This window comes from Podarcis cretensis (genome assembly GCF_951804945.1).
Source record: "Podarcis cretensis genome assembly, chromosome: 8".
Classification (NCBI taxonomy): domain Eukaryota; kingdom Metazoa; phylum Chordata; class Lepidosauria; order Squamata; family Lacertidae; genus Podarcis; species Podarcis cretensis.
In genome coordinates this window covers 84,678,270-84,699,677 of record NC_137177.1, presented here as the reverse complement: position 1 = coordinate 84,699,677, position 21,408 = coordinate 84,678,270, and the positions used below count along the sequence as shown (strand labels likewise).

The following is a 21,408-nucleotide window of genomic DNA, read 5'->3' as shown; positions in this document are numbered from 1 at the left end:
GGAGGCCAATTCTGGATCCACACGTCCACGCAAGAGGGAGGAGGAACCCAGAACAATGGTGTGCAAGCCCTTATGTAGACTTTTGAACTTGCCCACCCTGTAGCTCAAGATCACCCCCCAAAACATCATACATACATCACAGGAGGAGGCGGGCCACAGCAGAAATCCCGTTTGGCAGGACACTGATAATGGTCACTTGATTGCTTTACCTGGGCAGCCTGGGCATTCCTTTTGAGATACTAAATACTTAGTTCCTGAATCCAGGCTCACCCTATTCATACACAAATATGCCCTTAAGACAGGATTTGTGAGCAAAGAGACAATGGGGAGTGTTAAGTTGTGGGTGAACATATCAGACGACACAGCGATTCTTCAAACAGCTCTTGTTTATTCACAGAACAGAACAGAACTGAACTGAACTGAAGGGTTCAGCCAGCCTGTTTATATAGAGCTCCACTACAACGCAACAGTAACCACTTTCTGTAACTATCCAGTCACTGAACGTCACTTTCAATCCCTTATTTGCATATGTGGACCTGAGTGAAAACTATCTACAGTATCCCCCTGCTGGCCCAGGGTGAGAACTTCAGTACATAACAGGGAGGTTTCCCCATTTCCTTCCTCACTGCAGAGAATTTTTGAGGTGGCTGGAAGAGTCCAAAATGGCTTCAGGATTGTTCTCCTGTAATATTTCAGACCTGTGGTTTATATACTTATGAATATGTTTGCCTTGTGCATTTATGAACATATGATTTGTATATATGTGAGACCTTAGGATTTCCGTAACACATCCTTGCAGGGGGAGCAGCATGATGTGGTGGTGGTGGGGGGAATGGCCCCACCTTCCTTATTCATGAGAAACGGAGAGATGCCAAATCCTTTTTCTAGGCTAAGTCTCATGAAAATAGCTGCTGTGAGTTCCTAATTGACAACAGAAAAGCAAAATCCTGTGTTGGGGGGTGGGGGAGGACAGCAACCCAGTTCCACTGAGGTGTCAAACCACGCATAGATTTCCTTTTGAAAAGCTGCTTCAAAGGAGAGCCGGGTCTTGTGTGCAGCGATGAGACCTGACACTTGGCAAAGGCATAACAAGAAATGCTTTGGGAGCATCGAATCTGAAGGAAGAACAGCAAAGGGGCTTGAGCCAAGGAGTCAGCCTCTTTTCTTTTCGCCTTAGGCCCACCCCCGGCCGGCCATCCATTGTCTTCCCTGGCCGAGGGCGGGTCAAAGGCCAGCTCAAGCAGATGGGTGGCACCTGCCCAGGTGAGCTCCGCTCGGTGCCGCAAACCCTGCCCACCTGTGGGGAAGGAAGGGTGGATATTGGGAGCATAGAATCTGAAGAGTTGAAAGGAACCCAGGGGCCATATAGACCAACCCCTGTAATGCAGGAACCACAGCTATCAGGAAATCCTGATGGTGCCTAATTCTCATTAGCCTCTCACGGTATCTGGATGGGCAGGGTGGGAGAAAGCATAATCAGGCCTCTGAAATTTTGCACAAATGCTTTGCAGAATCCTGCCTTATAACCAGGCCTGGATTTGGGTTTGATGAGGCCCTAAGCTACTGAAGGTAATGGGGCCATTTAAAGTGGTACCTCGGGTTACAGACGCTTCAGGTTACAGCCTCCGCTAACCCAGAAATAGTGCTTCAGGATAAGAACTTTGCTTCAGGATGAGAACAGAAATTGTGCTCCTGCGGCAGTGGGAGGCCCCATTAGCTAAAGTAGTGCTTCAGGTTAAGAACAGTTTCAGGTTAAGAACGGACCTCCAGAATGAATTAAGTTCTTAACCCGAGGTACCACTGTATATGCCAAGCTGTCTTTTGTCAACAACAAATTGTCACTGTTTTTTGTGTTGAATATATGCCATATGTCCAGTTACAGATAGGTAGCCGTGTTGGTCTGCCATAGTCAAAACAAAAAAAATTCCTTCCAGTAGCACCTTAAAGACCAACTAAGTTAGTTCTTGGTATGAGCTTTCGTGTGCATGCACACTTCTTCAGATACACTTCTTCTTCAGATGTATCTGAAGAAGTGTGCATGCACACGAAAGCTCATACCAAGAACTAACTTAGTTGGTCTTTAAGGTGCTACTGGAAGGAATTTTTTTTTATATGCCATATGGTAATTTATGGACCTAATACAGGCAGGTCCAAAGTCTGTTCTGGTGGCCTGATCCACCCTGCCAGTCGGTTTAATCCAACACCTGTGGCAGTTTATTTCCTGGGGTAAAATCCTAAAAAAAACCTCAACAACCTCAATCCTAAAAAAAAGGTAAAAAGGTCAACAACTCTGGTTGTTTATCACTTCATCAATTCTGGCCCTCTTTGAAAAAAAGTTTGGCCACCACTGGCCTAATAGGTATCTAAAGCCATTTGCACATAACAAAATATGTGATTTTTTAGGGAGCAGGCTAGCAGGCGGGGCCCATTACTTACATCACAGGAGCCCAGACAACACAAAACACTGTTGCTGCATGTGTTGTTGTTTAGTCGTTTAGTCGTGTCCGACTCTTCGTGACCCCATGGACCAGAGCATGCCAGGCACTCCTGTCTTCCACTGCCTCCCTGCATGTAGGTTTTATTTTATTTGTTTTTTTATTTTATATTTCGGAAATGTACATCCAGGGGTTTTTTCCCCCTTTAATTTTTTTGGGGCCCCCAAGAGAGTGGGGCCCTAAGCTATAGCTTGTTTGACTTATACGTTAATCTGGCACTGCTTGTAAATTTGTTGTCCTCTACTCCACGCCCCCCCCCCGCCCCACACCTTGCATGGCTTCCAGACATCCTGCTATGCCCTTGCTTTTCCTAGTCCCATGGGGAGGTTCTTCAGCAAAGACAAGCGATGCTTCATCTGTTATGGAGGATGCCAAGTAATTTCAGACGCCCTGTTCTTGGGGAGAAGAGAGTCGACGCACACTGAAGGAGCAGCAGTTGAATATTAATGCAAGAAGAAGCAAGGGTGTCTGCAGGACAAGGCCTCTGGTGTGTTTGGGCGAAACAGAGCTCAGGTGGGTACTTTGTTATAAACAAAAATCTGCCCTTTTGTCCCCTTACGGGGTATGCAAGAGCCCGTATAGAGTCCTTATGTAGGTTCCCTATTGGTAGGAGAAATTAACAGAGGCCAACCAGAGAATACAGTGGTGCCCCGCAAGACGAATGCCTCGCAAGACGAAAAAGCCGCTAGACGAAAGGGTTTTCCGTTTTGGAGGCGCTTCGCAAAACGAATTTTCCTATGGGCTTGCTTCGCAAGATGAAATGTCTTGCGAGTTTTTCCGACTTTTATTCCCTTTCCCCCCCTTTTTCTAAACCGCTAAACTGCTTATCCGCTAAGCTGATAAGCCGCTAAGCCCCTAATAGCGCTAATCCGCTAAGCCGTCAATGGGCTTGCTTCGCAAGACGAAAAAACCGCTAGACGAAGAGAATCGTGGAATGGATTCTTTTCGTCTTGCGAGGCACCACTGTATTGAGAAGCAAAGCAGCTAATAAGCCTGATCTTTATTGATCTGTTACAACAGGGTCCTCACTCACCACACGGAGGGAAGAGGAACCCAGGACAATGGTGTGCAAGCCCTTATATAGACTTTTGAATTCCCTCCCTGGAGTCCAAGACCACCCCCAGAAACATCATACATACATCACAGAATGGGTGGTCTACAGCAGAAATCTGAGTGCTTTGTTTACCTCCTGTCTGCCAGGTACCTGTTTAATGGTCACTTGATTGGATTGCCTGGGGAGCCTGGCCAGTCTTTTGTAATGATAAATACAGTACTTAGTTCCTGAGCCAAGTCACGGGCTCACACCCTATTCATATCTTAAATGTGCCCTTAAGACAGGATTTGTGAAGGAAAAGACAATGGGGAGGCTTTTCCCTTTTCCTTTGACCTTGCAGAGAAAACATTTGCTCAGTTTGGGAATCAAAATGGTTTCAGGTCGGTCTTCCTGAGCTGATCTATGTGCTTGGTTGGTACAATTATGAACATTTAACATATAGTGGTACCTCGGGTTACATACGCTTCAGGTTACAGATTCTGCTAACCCAGAAATAGTGCTTCAGGTTAAGAACTTTGCTTCAGGATGAGAACAGAAATTGGGCTCTGGCGGCGCGGCAGCATCAGGAGGCCCCATTAGCTAGAGTGGTGCTTCAGGTTAAGAACAGTTTCAGGTTAAGAACAGACCTCCGGAACAAATTAAGTACTTAACCCGAGGTACCACTGTATATCTAAGACCTCAAAATTCCTATCACAACTTCAAGGTGGCATTAAGAACATAAGAAGAGCCTGCTGGATCCGGCCAGCAGCCCATCTAAGTCCAGGATCCTGTTCTCACTGGGGACCAGCAGATGCCTCAGTGGGAAAACTGCAAACAGGACCTGAGCACAGGCCTCCTTCTCCCCTCCTGTGGCGCCCAGCAATTTGGAGTTTGAAAGCATTGCTGCCTCCAACTATGGGGGCACAGCATAGCTAACATGGCTAGTTGCCATCAAGAGCCCTCTCCTTCTCTGTGAATTTGCCCAGTCCTCTTTTAAAGCCATTCAGGTTCCCTGCATCCAGTGGGAGGGAGTTCCGCAGTTTAACTAAGTGCAGCAGGAAGAAATATTTTCTTTTCTCTGTCCTGAATCTTCCAGCATTCAGTTTCCATGAGTCTTAAGCATTAGGAGAGAGGGAGAAAAACGTTTCTCCGTGCCACACATTGTTTTATCTACTTCTGACATTTCGCTTCTTACTTCCCTTTTCTCTAAACTGAAAAACCCCAAACAGTGCAACCGTTCCACAGAGTTGTGAGGATCCCAAAGGGTATCTCGGGACTCTGCTGTGGTCCTGCCTCCTAGTTTGTCCTCCCATTCTGGCTTATCCTTTGGTCCTGGGCTCCTGGCTTGGCCCATGACTTTGCAGGTGAGTCTGCAACAAATTGTTGCAGTTTTTCCTTAATCCCCCTAAGCTATTTAAAGGGGCATCATTGTGAACCTATTGAGCCCAGGGTCTAAAGCATGGGTAGGCAACCTAAGGCCCGTGGGCTGGATGCGGCCCAATCGCCTTCTCAATCTGGCCTGCGGACGGTCCGGGAATCAGTGTCTTTTTACATGAGTCGAATGTGTCCTTTTATTTAAAATGCACCTCTGGGTTATTTGTGGGGCCTGCCTGGTGTTTTTACATGAGTAGAATGTGTGCTTTTATTTAAACTGCACCTCTGGCTTATTTGTGGGGCCTGCCTGGTGTTTTTACATGAGTAGAATGTGTCCTTTTCTTTAAAAATGCACCTCTGGCTTATTTGTGGGGCCTGCCTGGTGTTTTTACATAGGTAGAATGTGTGCTTTTATTTAAAATGCATCTTTGGGTTATTTGTGGGGCATAGGAATTTGTTCATGTTTTTCCCCAAAATATAGTCCGGCCCCCCACAAGGTAAGAGGGACAGTGGACCGGCCCCCTGCTGAAGAAGTTTGCTGACCCCTGGTCTGAAGTTAGCTGGTTGCACTACAGTTCAGAAGCCAGAGGGTGTCAGTCTCAAAGCGCCCCCTCTCCCACTGCCTGTGGCTGTAACACTTGGCCATTCGGTTTCTGTCCCCATGCAGCTAACATTCCCTTACTTGCGTCTGTTTCTCTCGTATTGATTCCTAAACATTAAACAGGAGTTTGCAGTGAAAACTGGCAGGTGTTTGAATTCAAAAGGGGGGGGGGGGGAGCAGCAGCTGTTGTCATTCCCTCTGCAACAAAGTCCCTTTTTGTGTGTGTGTGTTTTTAAAGGGGCTGTTTTCTATCCCTAAGATTGGGACCACAAAGTTTCATGGCTGCCATACAAACACCCTATCTGATTGTAAAAAAAGGGAAAAACCTCAATATGGTTTACAACACACACACACACACTGGTTAAAAACAATTAAATATTTTTTAAAAAATAATTAAAATAAGTGATAAGTTAAAAGCAGATTAAGCCACCACGGCAACATTCTGCATTTCTGGGTAGCCTTGTCTGAACAAAAAATGCTTTTAGTAGGCGCTGGGGGGGGGGGGAAGAATAGATAGTGAAGGTGCCTGCCAGCTGTCAAGTGGCAGGGAGTTCCAAAGAGCACAAAAGATCAATTTCTTTCAAAAGTGGAATGGGTACTATGTGGCATCTGTAACAGCGCCGGTTCCACTGATCAAAGCAGTTCAGTGGGCATCTATGGGGTGTGTTGATCTCACAGGTAAACTGGTCCCAAGCTGAACTTTGAATCTGCCAGGCAGCGAACAGCCAAACGGTGCAAGGTTCCTGAGCACATGTGTTCTACTCTGTCAGCAATCGTGCTGCAGCACTCTGCACTAACTGCAGCTTCCGGATCAAGCACAAGGGAAGCCCCACGCAGAGAAGAGAAACGGGATGAATGCAAGAAAATGCAGTTGGAGAGCTGGGAAGGAGGATTGAGGAGATAACAGCCTGCAGCCTAGGGGCGGGGGCAGCGGGACAGCAGGAGACCTGGGGGTGGCGGAGGATGAAAGCATTGCAAGAGAGAAAATTGTGGGCAGGGACGCCGTCTAAATTTAGACAGAATTTGGGCGGAACGTTCCCCAAGATTTTGCAAAATATATATTGTGAAGCCATATATATCCACGGAAGGCTTCACAGTTAGCAAGAAGGAGGGATGGGGTTTCTGAGACACATTGGGACGATCTTTTAGGATATACAGTATAATGCACTGAGTCGGATTATTGGTCCACCTAGCGCAGTATCGTCTACACAGTGACTGCCAGAAGCTCTCCGGAATTTCAGGCTGGGGTCGCCATCAGGGATTGGATAAGGCACTTTCCGCATTTAAGGAAAATGTTCTCCCCCTGAGCTACAGCCTCTGCTTTCGCTCCCCCCTCCCCAAACCTGCCGTCCTGCGGAAAGCTGAAATGTGGTGATCCATTAAAAAAAACCTTCGCGAGGGAAGAGCCCAACGGCTGTTTGTGAACACCGTGCGCTTAGAACCCCAGAATTAGAACCCCAGAATTGTAGAGCTGGAAGGGACCCCAGGGGTCATCTAGTCCAACCCCCCCCCCCGCCGTGCAGGAATCGCAGCTAAACTAAAGCATCCCTGGCAGGTAGTAGCCGCCTGACCTCTGCTTAGAAACCTCCGGCGGAGGACAGCAACGGCTTACGTGTCAGAGTGAGGAACCTGCGTGTTGGCCGTCACGTCGGAACGGCGCGTATATTGTGGTTTCCCTTGAACCCGGCCCGGGTTCCTTTTCTGTCCAGCTGCTCCCTCCCCAGCCCCTCCCACGCGGCCGGCCAGTCCCTCCGCCCGTCCCCCCCCCCGCTCTCTCTCTCTTCCCCCCCCCCCCAGCTCTGCGCAGCGGGAGCCTCGCCTGGCAGGCGGGGCAGGGCTTGCGATTGATGTGCCTCTTGCGACTAGTCCGGGCGGCTCGCGCATGCGGGGAAGGCGAGGGCTCGCGCCACAGCTGGACGGAGAGGCGGCGAGGCGCGCGCAGGGCATGCACTCTCCCTTTCGGCTGCGCACGGGCGTCTCCCCCGGGCGACGTCACCTCTCCCCCGCTCGCCTTTCTCCAGGTTCCCTTTGATCTCCGCGTTCGGCTCAGCAGGGAGCGAGAAACAAGCGAGCGAGCGAGGACTTTCTTTTTCTCTCTCCCTCCCTCGGTCAGAACCGCTGCCGCAGATCCGCTGCGCAAGGAGAGCCTTGCCTCTCTTGACGGTAAGCCGCTCTCACCCCCCCTGTTTAGGCTGGCTGGCCGGTTGGGTGTCACGGGTCGGGCGACGCCGCTAGGCGCTCCGGAGGTATCTTGGGCGCGGGTTGCAGGCAGGGGCATTCCCACGTTTCCTCCCCACCCCGCCTCCTGCTGGAAAACACGGGAACGATCATTCCCGCCGTGGGAAAGCTCAGCAACCTCACCTCGGTAGCCTGCAAAGAATCACAGCGTTGGAAGAAGTAGCCCAGGGGTCATCTCGTTCAACCCCCCCCCCCCAAAGGAGAGGGGGCTCCCTGGCAGGCGTCTGGCTTGGGGGGCAGAGCATTTGAAGCACACTCAACACCCATTGAAAGCTCCTCTGAAGTATCTAGGGATCTGTAGTTCCCCCACCAATCTACAATTCCCAACACCCTTAACAAACTGCAGCTCCCGGGATTCTTTAGAGGAAGTCAAATGCCCGTTGAGTGTGCTTTAAATATACAGTGCTAGGCGGATCTGCTGTGATAGAGTGGGCAGATGCTTCCAGTGGCTTGTTGTGGCTCCTCCTTGCCCCCCCCCTTTGGTCCACTGCCTCAAATGGGGAGGGGTCCTAGCGCTGGGGTTCAATTCTGCATGCAGGAAGCCTGAAGTTCTGCTTCCGCCTTTGCCAGCAACAGGCTCTTGGCTGGCTGGGCATGGAACTGCCTTCCATTGCCCAAAACCTGATTGAACTGGGCTGGGGGGGGGATCAGTGAGATTTTGACCTGCAGGTGTTAAATCAAAGAACTGTAGAGTTGGAGGGGACCATGAGGGTCCCCTAGTCCATCCAGGAATCTTTTGCCCAACGTGAGACTTGAACCCACAACCCTGTGATTAAGCATCTCAAGCCAGGTTTCTGAACAGTGTCGGCCTGTTACAACAAAGCCAGCCAAGTCTCAGGTGGCAGCTGGCGGCAAAGGACTCCCTAATCCCTGCGTGCATCTGCCGTACATTTAAAGTGCATCATCTTCCCGAACGAATCCTGGGAACCGTAGTGTGTTGAGGGTGCTGGGGGCTGAAGTGCTGGGCGTGGGGAACTACAGTTCTGGTACGTGAATGGGGTGCAGGGAAAGGAAAAAGCATAAATTCTCTTGCTTTGGGAAAGCTTGTGGAAGGTTGGCTTTGTGTCCCTCGAAATGAGCGGGAGGGTGTGTGTTGTCTTGGCTGGTGCCCCCGCTTTGCTGCAGACTTATTGGGGCTTGCAGACTCCTCCCTGCTCATCTTTGATCCCCAGGCCCGCAGAGCTGTGGAACCGAGAAAGGGCAAAAGCCCACATCCCATTCTGAGTACACCTGGAGTGGCAATATGTTTGAGGGGTGACGATGAAGGAGGCTGTGATCTGCAATGCCTTGAGAGGGATGGAGGTGGACAGCTTCCTGATGGGCAGCCAGGTATAAAATAGAATGGGGCTCTTGCACCTTTAATGGCAAGCTGCCCACCTCACATCTATTGATGATACGGGAGCCCTGTCCACACTCTTTCCTTGACTGAGTGCTTTCTGAAGGAGGTGGCTGGGGCCAAGGAGGTGCTTCTGTATTGCCAAATGGGCATGTAAAAATAACCGATGGGGTGGGGTGGGGGTGTGCCTTCTGGGCTCTGTGGAGGTAATCATCTGGCTGCTACTGGTGGCCGCAGGATTCTAGGCTAGATGGGCATTTGCTAGGATCCAGCAATGCAATTCTTGTAAAGACTTGGACAAACTCTCAGAGGTGAGGTCTGTCCGTGGGGTTCAGCCCCTAAGGATGGAGCCTCCCTCTTTAGGGTAGTCTACTGGGAACAAAGGGCTAAGCTGCCTGACTGGTCCCTGCTGGAAACAGGATGCACCCTAGGTGTAATGTGGTTTGGATATTACGTTCTAGTGCTCATAGCTCCAATACGAACCAATGGGAACTCCTGTACATCGCATTGTGTTCTGCAGAAATGATTAACATGGGAGCGTGTGTGATAGAAGGCACATTCCTATTTAAACGGGATTCATGCAGAGTTAGCAGATACATAAAAGAAAAGAGAAAAGGAATGCAAGAATATTGGAAAAGATATTGTGCTAGGTGGGGAAACGGGTCCGAGCCTTAGCCAAGTTGCATGAAGATGGGAAATGGGAGGCAGAACAGAACCCTGGGAAATGGTGGGTCGTGATGGTGTTAAACCCAAATGGACAGAGTAATGGAAGAGAGGAAAGTCCTCTGCAAGCAATCAGTTTTGTTTGGTCCTCTGAGAAGGAGAGGGAAATGGGGGGTGGGTGGTAACGGAAATGGATGGAATAATGGAAGGAAGGGAAAGCCCCCTGCAAATGAGAGGAAAAAGCTTTCCCTGCCTTTTATCTTATTTTCATGAATCACAGAACTGTCGAGTTGAAAGGGACCCCAATGGCCATCTAGCCCTACCCCCCTTCAATGCAGGAATCTCAACTGAAGCATCTCTGACCGATGGCCATCCAGCCTTCTGCTTAAATGCCTCCAAAGAAGGGGAGTCCACCACCTCCCAAGGGACCCCGTTCCACTGTCAAAACAGCTCCCACCTCCAGAAAATTCCTCCTGATGTTTACTTGGAATTTCCTTTCTTGCCATTGGTTCGAGTCCTCCCTTCCGGAGGGGCAGAAAGCAAGCTTGCTCCATCTTCCATGGGACAGCCCTTCTCCTCCTCCTCGAGAGCCAGTGTGGTGTAGTGGTTAAGAGCGGCAGTCTCGTAATCTGGGGAACCAGGTTCGTGTCTCTGCTCCTCCACATGCAGCTGCTGGGTGACCTTGGGCCAGTCACACTTCTTTGAAGTCTCTCAGCCCCACTCACCTCACAGAGTGTTTGTTGTGGGGGAGGAAGGGAAAGGAGAATGTTAGCCGCTTTGAGACTCCTTAAAGGGAGTGAAAGGCGGGATATCAAATCCAAACTCTTCTTCTTCTTCTCTTCTCCTCTTAGCCTTCTCTTCTCCAGGTTCAACACCCCCAGCTCCCCCAACCATCCCTCCCAGGGCTTGGTTTCCAGACCCTCGATCCCTTCGGTTGTCCTCCTCTTCACACCTTCAACGCCCTTCCTAGTATCCTGGCTTTATTCTTATTTTATCCTACGACACACTTTTGGACGATGTGTTCTATGTGATGCTGGTCTTTAACCCTAACAAGAAAGAGTTTTGTGAGATTCCCTTGCCCCCCTTTGCTGTGGCTCTGCTCCAGTTTTGGGTCCCCAACAAATTCACCTGTCCCCAGGTGACAGAGGAAAGGCTCCTGGCTCCTGCCCTGCATGGAGGTCGTGTCTGCGTAACTATGACATGTGAACCACTTTGTCGCCCTGCTGCTGCAGCTGAGAATCACACCTGTGGGGTTTTGTTTTCTTTGCTCTGTGGACCATATCCTCTGGGGAGTCATAAGCTGTGTGTGCGCATGCATGGAGAGCAAGGAGCTCGTTGCAATAGCTGTCAATTCTGGTCCTGATCTTCCTGAACAAACTCTAGATTTTGAAACACTTCCCCGCCTGCTCGTTGGCAGCCGTGCAAAAGGCTGCCGATGAGCCTGGCTTTTTGTCACGGGAGTCTGCAGCAGTTATACGGCAGTGGTCTTTCCAACAGCGGAGCAGCAAGGCTTAGCTAAGGGATGCGCTTGGCTGTGGGCCCTGCTCTGGATTCTGGAGTTTGTTCCTGGGATACGCCTGACCATGTACAGCTGCCATGGCCAAACTTGGTCCTCCAGATGTTTTGGGACTACAACTCCCATCATCCCTAGCTAACAGGACCAGTGGTCAGGGATGATAGGAACTGTAGTCCAAAAACATCAGGAGGGCCAATTTGGCCATGCCTGATGTACAGAGTGTGTTTTCCTCTCACCCGCGGAGGAACCACAGCCCATGTCACAGAGGATGGTCCTGAATGTGTGTACAGTGGTACCTTGGGTTACATACGCTTCAGGTTATATATGCTTCAGGTTACAGACTCTGCTAACCCAGAAATAGTACCTTGGGTTAAGAACTTTGCTTCAGGATGAGAACAGAAATGGTGCTGCTGTGGAGCGGCGGCAGTGGGAGGCCCCATTAGCTAAAGTGGTGCTTCAGGTTAAGAACAGTTTCAGGTTAAGAACGGACCTCCGGAACGAATTAAGTACTTAACCCGAGGTACCACTGTAGTGCAGAGGCCTTCGTGAAGCTAAGCAGATGAGGTGGTCATTGTCTGAATGAGAGGCCACTTGGGAATTAACCCCCACAGGGCCTTACCATGTATGCCATCTTCCATCTACCAATGGAAGAAAGAACAGATGAAGGAGTTGGCTATGCTTAGCCTGGATGATGTGATGGAATAGCTATCTTCAGAGATCTGAAGGGCTGTCTCATAGAAGATGGAAGAAGCTTATTTTCTCCTGCTCCGGAGGGTAGGAAACAAACCAAGTGGAGCCAAATGGCAAGGAAGGCGATTCCGACCAAACACCAGGAAGAACTTTCTGATGGTAAGAGCGGATCATGGACTCCCTCAGAAGGTGGAAGACTCTCCTTCCTCAGAGGTTTTTGAACAGAGGATTTTGAACATCCGTCAGGGATTTTTAAAGCCACGATTCCTGCATTGCAGGGGCTTGGATTAGAATGGCGATGCACCTTCCAGTGCTACAGTTCTGCAAAAGAATATATCTGGGATTAAAAGGATGGGCTTCTGTGCCAAAAAAAGGCCTGAGGTGGTTGCACACCACAGAAGGGAAACCGAGGCTTGCCCAAGGGACTCCGCGATGGAGATGGAATGCAATAATTATTCCAACTGTTCAAAGTGCTTCATGTGTGTTATCCGGTTGCAACCCTCACGACAACCTTGCAAAGGAGGGCTGTGGTTCTCTAGCTATTGTTGAAGTCCGAATCCCATCAGACCCAGCCAGGATCTCCAGTAGACAGGCATGATGGGAGTTGTGGTCCAACAACATCTGTATAAAGTGTTCTTATTTGCTGTAAAGTGAGTGGGTGTTCTGATCTCTAATGCCAAAGATGGTGAAATTGAGAGTGGTTTGTCTCAGGCTACCACATGGAGCTTCAAGCAGGGTTCAGTCCCAGCCCTACCTGGGGACTGAGCGATGGCCCAGTACAGTGGTACCTTGGTTTATGTATAATAATAATAATAATTAATAATAATAATTTATTTCTACCCTGCCCATCTGGCTGGGTTTCCCCAGCCATTCTGGGCGGCTTCCACGAGACCAAAAATACACTAAGATGTCACACATTAAAAACTTCCCTGAACAGGGCTGCCTTCAGATGTCTTCTGAATGTCAGGTAGTTGTTTATCTCTTTGACATCTGGTGGGAGGGCGTTCCACAGGGCGGGCACCACTACTGAGAAGACCCTCTGCCTGGTTCCCTGTAGCTTTACTTCTCGCAATGAGGGAACCACCAGAAGGCCCTCGGAGCTGGACCTCAGTGTCCGGGCAGAATGATGGAGGTGGAGACACTCCTTCAGGTATACTGGACCGAGGCCGTTTAGGGCTTTAAAGGTCAGCACCAACACTTTGAATTGTGCTCGGAAACGTACTGGGAGCCAATGTAGGTCTTTCAAGACCGGTGTTATGTGGTCTCTGCGGCCACTCCCAGTCACCAGTCTAGCTGCCGCATTCTGGATTAGTTGTAGTTTCTGGGTCACCATCAAAGGTAGCTAATCTTAATCTGTTCCAGAAGTCCGTTCTTAAACCAAAACCGTTCTTAAACTGAGGTGTGCTTTCCCTAATGAGGCCTCCTGCCGCCAGTGCCTTTCCACCGTTCGGCTTCTGTTCTTAGACCGAGGTAAAGTTCTCAAACCAAGACACTATTTCCGGTTTTGCGGAGTTTGTAAACCAAGTCGTTCTTAAACTGGACTGCTCTTAAACCGAGGTACCATTGTACTGCTGTCTTTGTGTGTGTGGCAGCAACATCTGCGCTAGGGCTACCGAATGAATTAGGGGCTGAGTCAAACCTTGCAGTTACTGCTTGCTCCCCCTGTTAACCCTGGAGAGACATCACTTACTAACTGAGCTTGAAAGGTGCTTTAATCCATTTCAGTATTAGCCGTGACATTTCCACGCAGGTCCCCCTAGGTCTTGTGCCACAGGCTACAGGGGTGGTTCTGGTACATCAGGAGTGTGGAATCGATCTGGCTTGCTACATGGTGCTTCTGCTTGCTCTCTAAGATGCCCTGCTCTTAAATGGGCCCGTTAATGGATTCAGAGCCTCGTGCAGAGCTGGTACTAGTTTGTACACATACAGAATGTACAGTGCCGAAAATGGACTGAGCGTTCGCTGCCAAAAAGCCCCTTCAGTGAATGTGGGTTTCTTTCCCAGGAGCTCAGCTCTGCAAATTTCTTCTGTGCAAATCAGTTTGTTGCTGGGCGCCTAAATGACTGTTTCCACAGCAAAAATAAAATAAAAGGGCCTCTCTTGTTCATCTTTGTGGAAGTGCTTGATGGAAGCTGGAATCTATCTGTATCTATCTATCTATCTATCTATCTATCTATCTATCTATCTATCTATCATCTATCTATCTCTATCTATCTATCTCTATCTATCTATCTATCTATCTATCTATCTATCTATCTATATCTATCATCTATCTATCTATCTATATCTATCATCTATCTATCTATCTATCTATCTATCTATCTATCTATCTATCTATCTATCATCTATCATCTATCTATCTATCATCTATCTATCTATATCTATCTATCATCTCTATTTTTAATTCTCCATCTGTTAGGCTAGAGGCACCATTATTTATGCCCACTTCACAGCTGGGGGAACTGAGGCTAAGAGCAAGGGCATGCAACAAATCGCAGGAGAGTAGTCTATGGACCTCCAGATGTTGATGGGCTTTAACTCCCATTGGTTCCACTCATGCCCCCCCCCCAAAAAAAAATCAATCCATGACAAAGGTGCCCTCGAAGGACTTAATAATTGCTTTACTCATTCAAATCAAGGTCCAGTGGCCTGTTTCCAACAGTTCACAGCCAGAAGCCCGTGGAAACTCAGGGTGCAATGGCAAGATGGCTTTATCCCTCTTGGTTCCCGCTGGTACTTAGAGGTATAGTGCTTTGGAATATGGAGGCTCATAGCTATGGATGGATCTCCACCATAAATTTGACTGATCCTTTAATTCAGGGGCATCTAATATAGTGAGCACGGCCAATTTAAGAAGGGTGTTGACAAGCTGGAAGGTGTGCTGAGGAGAGGAATCCAATCAGGATGATCAAAGTTCTGGAAACCAAGCCTTATGAGGAACGGTTGAAGGAGTTGGGTATGTTTAGCCTGGTAAAGAGGAGACTGAGAGATGATATGATACCCATCTTCCAATATCTGAAGGGCGGTCATATGGAAGATGGAGCAAGCTTGTTTTCTCCTGCTCTGGAGCGTGGGACTCAAACCAATGGCTTCAAGTTACAAAGAAGGAGATTCCAGCTAAACCTACGGAAAAACTTTCTGGCTGTAAGAGGCTCTGGAAGGTGGTGGGCTTCCCTGCATTGGAGATTTTTAAGCAGAGGTTACATAAATGCTTTAGTTGAAATTGTAGGGGATTGGACTAGATGCTCCATGCGGTCCCTTCCAGTCCTACAGTTCTCTGATTCTGTCTCGTGTGTAACGGTTGTGCAGGGATTTGAACTCGGATCTTATCCAGCGAAACCCTGGAACGTGACCTACTCTGTTGCAGGCACAGTTGTCTGAGGAAGCCCCCCAAACGCAGCACCCTGTGCAGTTGTGTGATCTGCCTGTGACTGGTCCAATTCCATCCAGTGATACTAATGGCCAAGTGGGGGATTCGAACCCGGGTCTCCCCAGGCCTTTGCTCAACATTCTCACCATTGCACCACGCTACCTCTCAAATGTATGGAATTGTTGATCGGTTAGTCCTAAAAGTAAATACCTCTGACGTTTTTTTGATCCAGGTACCGCCGTTCAAGTACCAGGTTCCACCGACTGACTTGATGCCCTCCAGATGCAGGCTACAATTCCCAAAACATCTGGAGGGGCACCAGGTTGGTGCAGGCTGATCTCTGCAATACAAACAGAGGGCCTTCTTGCTGGTGGCTCCATTTCTGCTCAGTTGACTTTCATGTGGACTTGCTTAATTTGCACTTCCTGAAACAAAACAGGCGTCCTTTGAAATCCATGCTCCTCTGAATTGTCAACCCCCAAATGTGTACAAAAATGTATATTCAGGGGAAATGTGTAAACGGGGGGGGGGGGGGGAGGGTGTGGCCTATATGTATATGGTGATGAAAATAACATACACAAATGAATTTTATTGGGGGAAATTGTTTGCACATGTGCCTTAAAATGTGGGTTGAATTTTCATGAGGACTAGCATATATCACAGACTGATGAAGATATTTTAGGGGTTGGACTAGATGACCCTTGGGTCCCTTCCAAATCTATGATTCTATGGAATATGAGAGATTGAAAAGGATGCGTTTGTCCATCCCTCCTTTAAGATCTTTTTATCATCTGCTGACTTTTACGTTTCCCCAGGCTTTTAAAATTTGCTGCTTTGAAATGTCTTGTTTTTAGATCCCTTCTCCTCATTTAATTTGCTTTTGTTTCTTGGCATTTTAAGCCTTTTTGTCCTCATTAAAGTTTTTAGCTCTCCTTTTAATTGCTCAATTGCTGGCTTCTCATATTGTTGTTGCTGGATACTACCCCCCTCTCCATTTCAGTATCTTTCTCCTTTTATACTTACACTCTGAGTGTCTTCTTTGGGCAGCAATACAAATTAAGCAAATTATCATCCAGAATAATCTTCTGGATTGGAGACAGGGATGGAAGAACATTTCTATACCTCCAGTTCCCGATTTCCTAATCTTAAACCCAGTTTCCCCAATTTCTGCATTCATTCGTTATTTTTTTAAAAGTGGAATTTTGTTTGCGCTTTCATGCACAGTCATCCTAATAGAACCAATTTTGCCTAATGTATTTTTTTGCAAGCCAGTTTCCCTAATATAATGCATTTTTTACATATTACCTCGATTATTATATACATTATTTTCAGCACCAAAAATCTCGACTGGTTCGGGTTTTGAAGGAGAGGCATGCTTTGCTTGGGGGAGGGTGAACCAGGTGAATTCAAACTGAAACCTCTCATCGTTGGAAGGTGAGGATCAGAAGCTGGGAAGGTTTGCTGGTCAAATCTTTAGCAATGCGATACGTGGCTCAATTCAGGAATTGGTGCAGCGGAGAGGGGAGGAGTAGTAAAGGGAGCCAGCAGGTGTCCTCACTTAAAATTCACTTAAAATGATTTTAAAATTCAGCCCAGCAGGTATTCAGTGCCCCGCTTTTTGGATTTTCAACAGAGATTTGCAGCGCGTCAAATTTCTTCTAAGCCCCGTTGTTGTCGTCGTGGGTTATTTTTACAGCTCTCCATCTCTCCGCCTGGCTTTCTCTGGCATTTAGTGGTTCACTGGCTTGCGGAGGGGGGGGGGCAGATATGGGGGGGGGGAGTGGATGTGGTTGCCATGGTGAGGCTGCCACCGAAGCTCTTTTGGGATGGAGAGGGCGGTGGGCCCTTCGGAACGGCGACGGGGTAAAAGATAAAAGAGATGCAATGTGGCAGCTTTTGGGTTTCCTCCAGACCCACCCCCCCACCAGGTCACTGCTGTGTTTCGGAAAGCGCAGCGTATCACGAGGGTTTATATAACTCTAGGACTGTGCTGTTATTAAGAGACGAGACTCAGGCCTGGAATGAGGGGCCCTGCGCTAGACCGGGAAGTCTTGGGTTCGAATTTTGCCTTCTCTCCGAGTCTACAAGATGGACTGTGGGCCAGGCTACATGACTAGAGATTTGTGGCCATGGGTGGCACTAGAGGAGGGGGCAAGGTGTCCCCCCCAAAGGAGCTCGCCCCCCCTCGCCTCCATTGATGGACACCTGTCATTAATGGACACTTCAGAGACCTATATTCACATGTGGAACACAACTTGCCTACATACTTATCCCTTCTGTGCCCCCCTCCAAATGTTTTTCTGGTGTCACCACTGCATACCCACCAGCATTTCTCTGATGAATATAGGGATGTCATCATCATCATCATCATCATCATCATCATCATTATAATACCCAACCCTTCTGACTCGGTTGCCCTAGCCACTTTGGGCAGTGTTCAATATATATAAAAACATAACAAAACATTAAAAAAAAACTCCATACAGGGCAGCCTTCAGATGTCTTCTAAAGGTTGTCTAGTTTCTGTACTTATCACCTTGGCTGGGGTGTGTGGGTGTCACATAGTTCCACACCCTCCAACATTTCTCTGATGAAAATAGGGACATCCTAAGTGGCGCTGTGGGTTAAACCACAGAGCCTAGGACTTGCTGATCAGAAGGTCGGCGGTTCGAATCCCTGTGACGGGGTGAGCTCCCGTTGCTCGGTCCCTGCTCCTGCCAACCTAGCAATTCGAAAGCATGTCAAAGTGCAAGTAGATAAATAGGTACCGCTCCGGCGGGAAGGTAAACGGTGTTTCCGTGCGCTGCTCTGGTTTGCCAGAAGCGGCTTAGTCATGCTGGCCACATGACCCGGAAGCTGTACGCCGGCTCCCTCGGCCAGTAAAGCGAGATGAGCGCTGCAACCCCAGAGTTGGCCACGACTGGACCTAATGGTCAGGGGTCCCTTTACCTTTAAGTTAAAGTGGGACATTCTGGGATCGAATTGGAATCCGGGATGGCTTCTGTAAATCTGGGGCTGTCCCTGGAAAATAGGGAAACGTGGAGGGTCTGCCACCGTTTGCGAATGAGCTTCCTGCATTTCGGATTGGGACCACAGGAAGGAAGGGCTACAGCTTACTGGCAGAGCATATGATCTGCATGCAGAAGGCCACATTCTCAACTCCTGACTCCCGTTCAAGAGTCCGGAGAGCTGCCGCTGGCCAGTGCAGACAACACTGACCTAAATGAACTCAGTGGTCTGACTCAGTTGAAGGCAGCTTTCAGTGTCCCTGTTTAAACTCGTAACTTCCAGTAGTGATGTATGGAAGTGAGAGCTGGACCATAAAGAAGGCTGATCGCCGAAGAATTGATGCTTTTGAATTATGTGGCTGGAGGAGACTCTTGAGAGTCCCATGGACTGCAAGAAGATCAAACCTCTCCATTCTTCAGGAAATCAGCCCTGAGTGCTCCCTGGAAGGACAGATCCTGAAGCTGAGGCTCCAATACAGTGGTGCCTCGCAAGACGAAATTAATCTGTTCCGTGAGGCTCTTCGTATAGCGGTTTTTTCGTCTTGCGAAGCAAGCCCATTGACAGCTTAGCGGATTAGCGCTATTAGCGGTTTAGCGGCTTTTAGCGGATCAGCTGATAAGCGGCTTAGGGCTTAGGAAATGGGGGGGAAAAGGGAAAACCCCCCGCAGGAACTCGCAAGACATTTTCGTCTTGCGAAGCATGCCCATAGGGAAATTCATTTTGCGAAGCGCCTCCAAAACGGAAAACCCTTTCGTCTAGCGGGTTTTCTGTCTTGCGAGGCGTTCGTCTTGCGGGGCACCACTGTACTTTGGGCACCTCATGAGAAGAGAAGACTCCCTGGGAAAGACCCTGATGTTGGGAAAGATGGAGGGCACAAGGAGAAGGAGACGACAGAGGACGGGATGGTTGGACAGTGTTCTCGAAGCGACCAGCATGAGTTTGACCAAACTGCGGGAGGCAGTGGAAGACAGGAGTACCTGGCGTGCTCTGGTCCAGGGGGTCACGAAGAGTCGGACACGACTAAACGACTAAACAACAACCACAACCACCGAATCGAAAGTGCTGGAGACAAAACGAGGGAGGACTGTTGCTTCCATGCCTGGTTTTTGTGAGCTTCCTGGAAGCATCTAAAGAAGCTTATGGCCCCCTGATCTAGCTAATAACAAGAACAATAATAACAATATACTGCTTAAAAGTGCTTTTTCTGCGGGTACGCATACCCCTAAACCTATTGTGAATCTTTGTACTTTTGTCCATTTACTGTATTGATTTCCCCCGATTTGAACTATAAAATGGTGGTTTTCTTGCATCAAAATGAGAGTACCCCTAAACATTTTTTTTAAAGAAAAAAGCACTGCTGCTTAATGCCAAAATAGGCATCTAAGTAGTTTACAAAATATAGAAACCGCTTGCACAACACTATTGAAATACACCATAATTAAAATGCACCATTAAAGAATCCTATTTAAACACCCCTGCCCAACACACGGTCAGCAGCTGTGATGTGACAAGTTCCAGGGAATTTTTACTAAGCAAAAACCACACCAGGATGAGCGTGGGGAACAGTAAAGGGGCATTTGTCCTGCTTAATTCCTGAGATGATCTGCCCGCTTCCCTGCTGAAATGAAGAGCCCCTGCAAGTGACCTGTTTATTCAGTATTCACCCTGATTTTCTTGCAGAAAGCTCACTCAGTGCATAGATTCTCCAGCGTTTGTTTGGATTTGTTTGCTGGGCTGTTACAACAATGAGAATTTATCCTGATTTGCGTACGGGGTGTTCATCATGCATTCACCCCAAACTTTCCCATTCATTTAAGTGCATATAAGAGGTCTTTCCTGTGACATTGGCTCAGTTTCCCTTCCCCTCAAATTTCCTCCCCCTTAATTGAGATTTACCGCATCTTTCGCTCCATAAGACACACCTAGTTTTTAGAGGAGGAAAGGGGGAAAGCCCTGTTCTTTGAGGATCAGCTCACAGTTGTTGAGCTTACTTTGCAAAGGGGAAAAATTCTGTTTTTATAGGAGCCAGGGCCGGAAAGGGAGCCAGCGACCAACCAACCACACATTCGCTCCATAAGAAGCACAGACACTTCCCCTTACTTTTTAGGAGGAAAAAAGTGTGTCTTATGGAGCAAAAAATACGGTAGCTCCTCTAGGCAGAGACCTCTCTCGCTTGCTTTCCTTTGCAAAGAACCGCATTGCACTGCTGCTAATCATAGTAGCAATAGTAGAAGAGGCAATACAGTACTAATATGAGAACTGGGTATCTTTCATGGGTCTCCTCTACCCTTGTTAAGGGCTTGTTGTTGGGAACGGGGAGAGGAAGGAGGAGAAGGTGATTTATTTTATAGATTTACAGTATATCCCACCTTTGTCCCTAGATGGGATTCAAAGCTGCTTCCAACATTTAAAAGCATCGTTGTAAAATGCAAAGCAAAAAAAAGTTAAAAACAATAGTGAAAATGCATCGGAACGCATTTAGAACTAGCAAGATAAATAAATAAGTAAAATCTCAGTATCCTCCGTGATCTAATGGGCAGCTTCCAGGGAAAAAGTCTTTGAACCTTGGCTGTGGTCCACTGCTTAGCATTTTCTGACCCCCAAAGGCCTGTCTGAACAAGGAAGCTCTCAGCCTGTCAGCAGAAGGATAGCAAAGAGGGAGCCAGCCTTAGGAGGGAATTCCACAGAATGGGAGCAGCCACAGAGAAGGCTCTGTCTTGTGTCCTCAACAGCCATTAAATGGAATGATGATGATGATGATGATGATGATGATGAACATGGAGGGACAAATTGCAGAGGCTGCAGTTTGGGAATGAGTGGAGGGGTTTTTTTTGGGGGGGGGGGCTTCCCCTTGCCCCAGACACTGGATCCACTGAAATTCAGGGGGCATGTTTTGCCCCATTCCTCTATGAAGACCTAGGACTTCCTGACGTGTGAGTGGATCAAAAAAAGGAGCCTACCTCTAAGGCCGAGAACCCACTTCACACATGGAAGGTCCTGTGAACCCACTTCGCACATGGATCAAGGTACCAGGGGGAAGAAGACCCTTCTCTGCTGGAGACCCATAAGCCCCAACCGGCATT

The 21,408-nt window shown here is 48.4% G+C and overlaps 1 protein-coding gene across 1 annotated transcript in view; it reads left to right on the top strand.

Moving 5' to 3' along the window:
• Positions 1 to 2,756: 2,756 nt before the first annotated feature.
• RPH3A (rabphilin 3A) overlaps positions 2,757 to 21,408 on the top strand; it is a 119,800-nt gene continuing 101,148 nt past the window's right edge. Inside the window, exon 1 of the mRNA XM_079986949.1 lies at positions 2,757 to 3,008. The gene's annotated coding sequence lies outside the window, so the exon portion shown is untranslated. The remainder of the gene's footprint in view (positions 3,009 to 21,408) is intronic.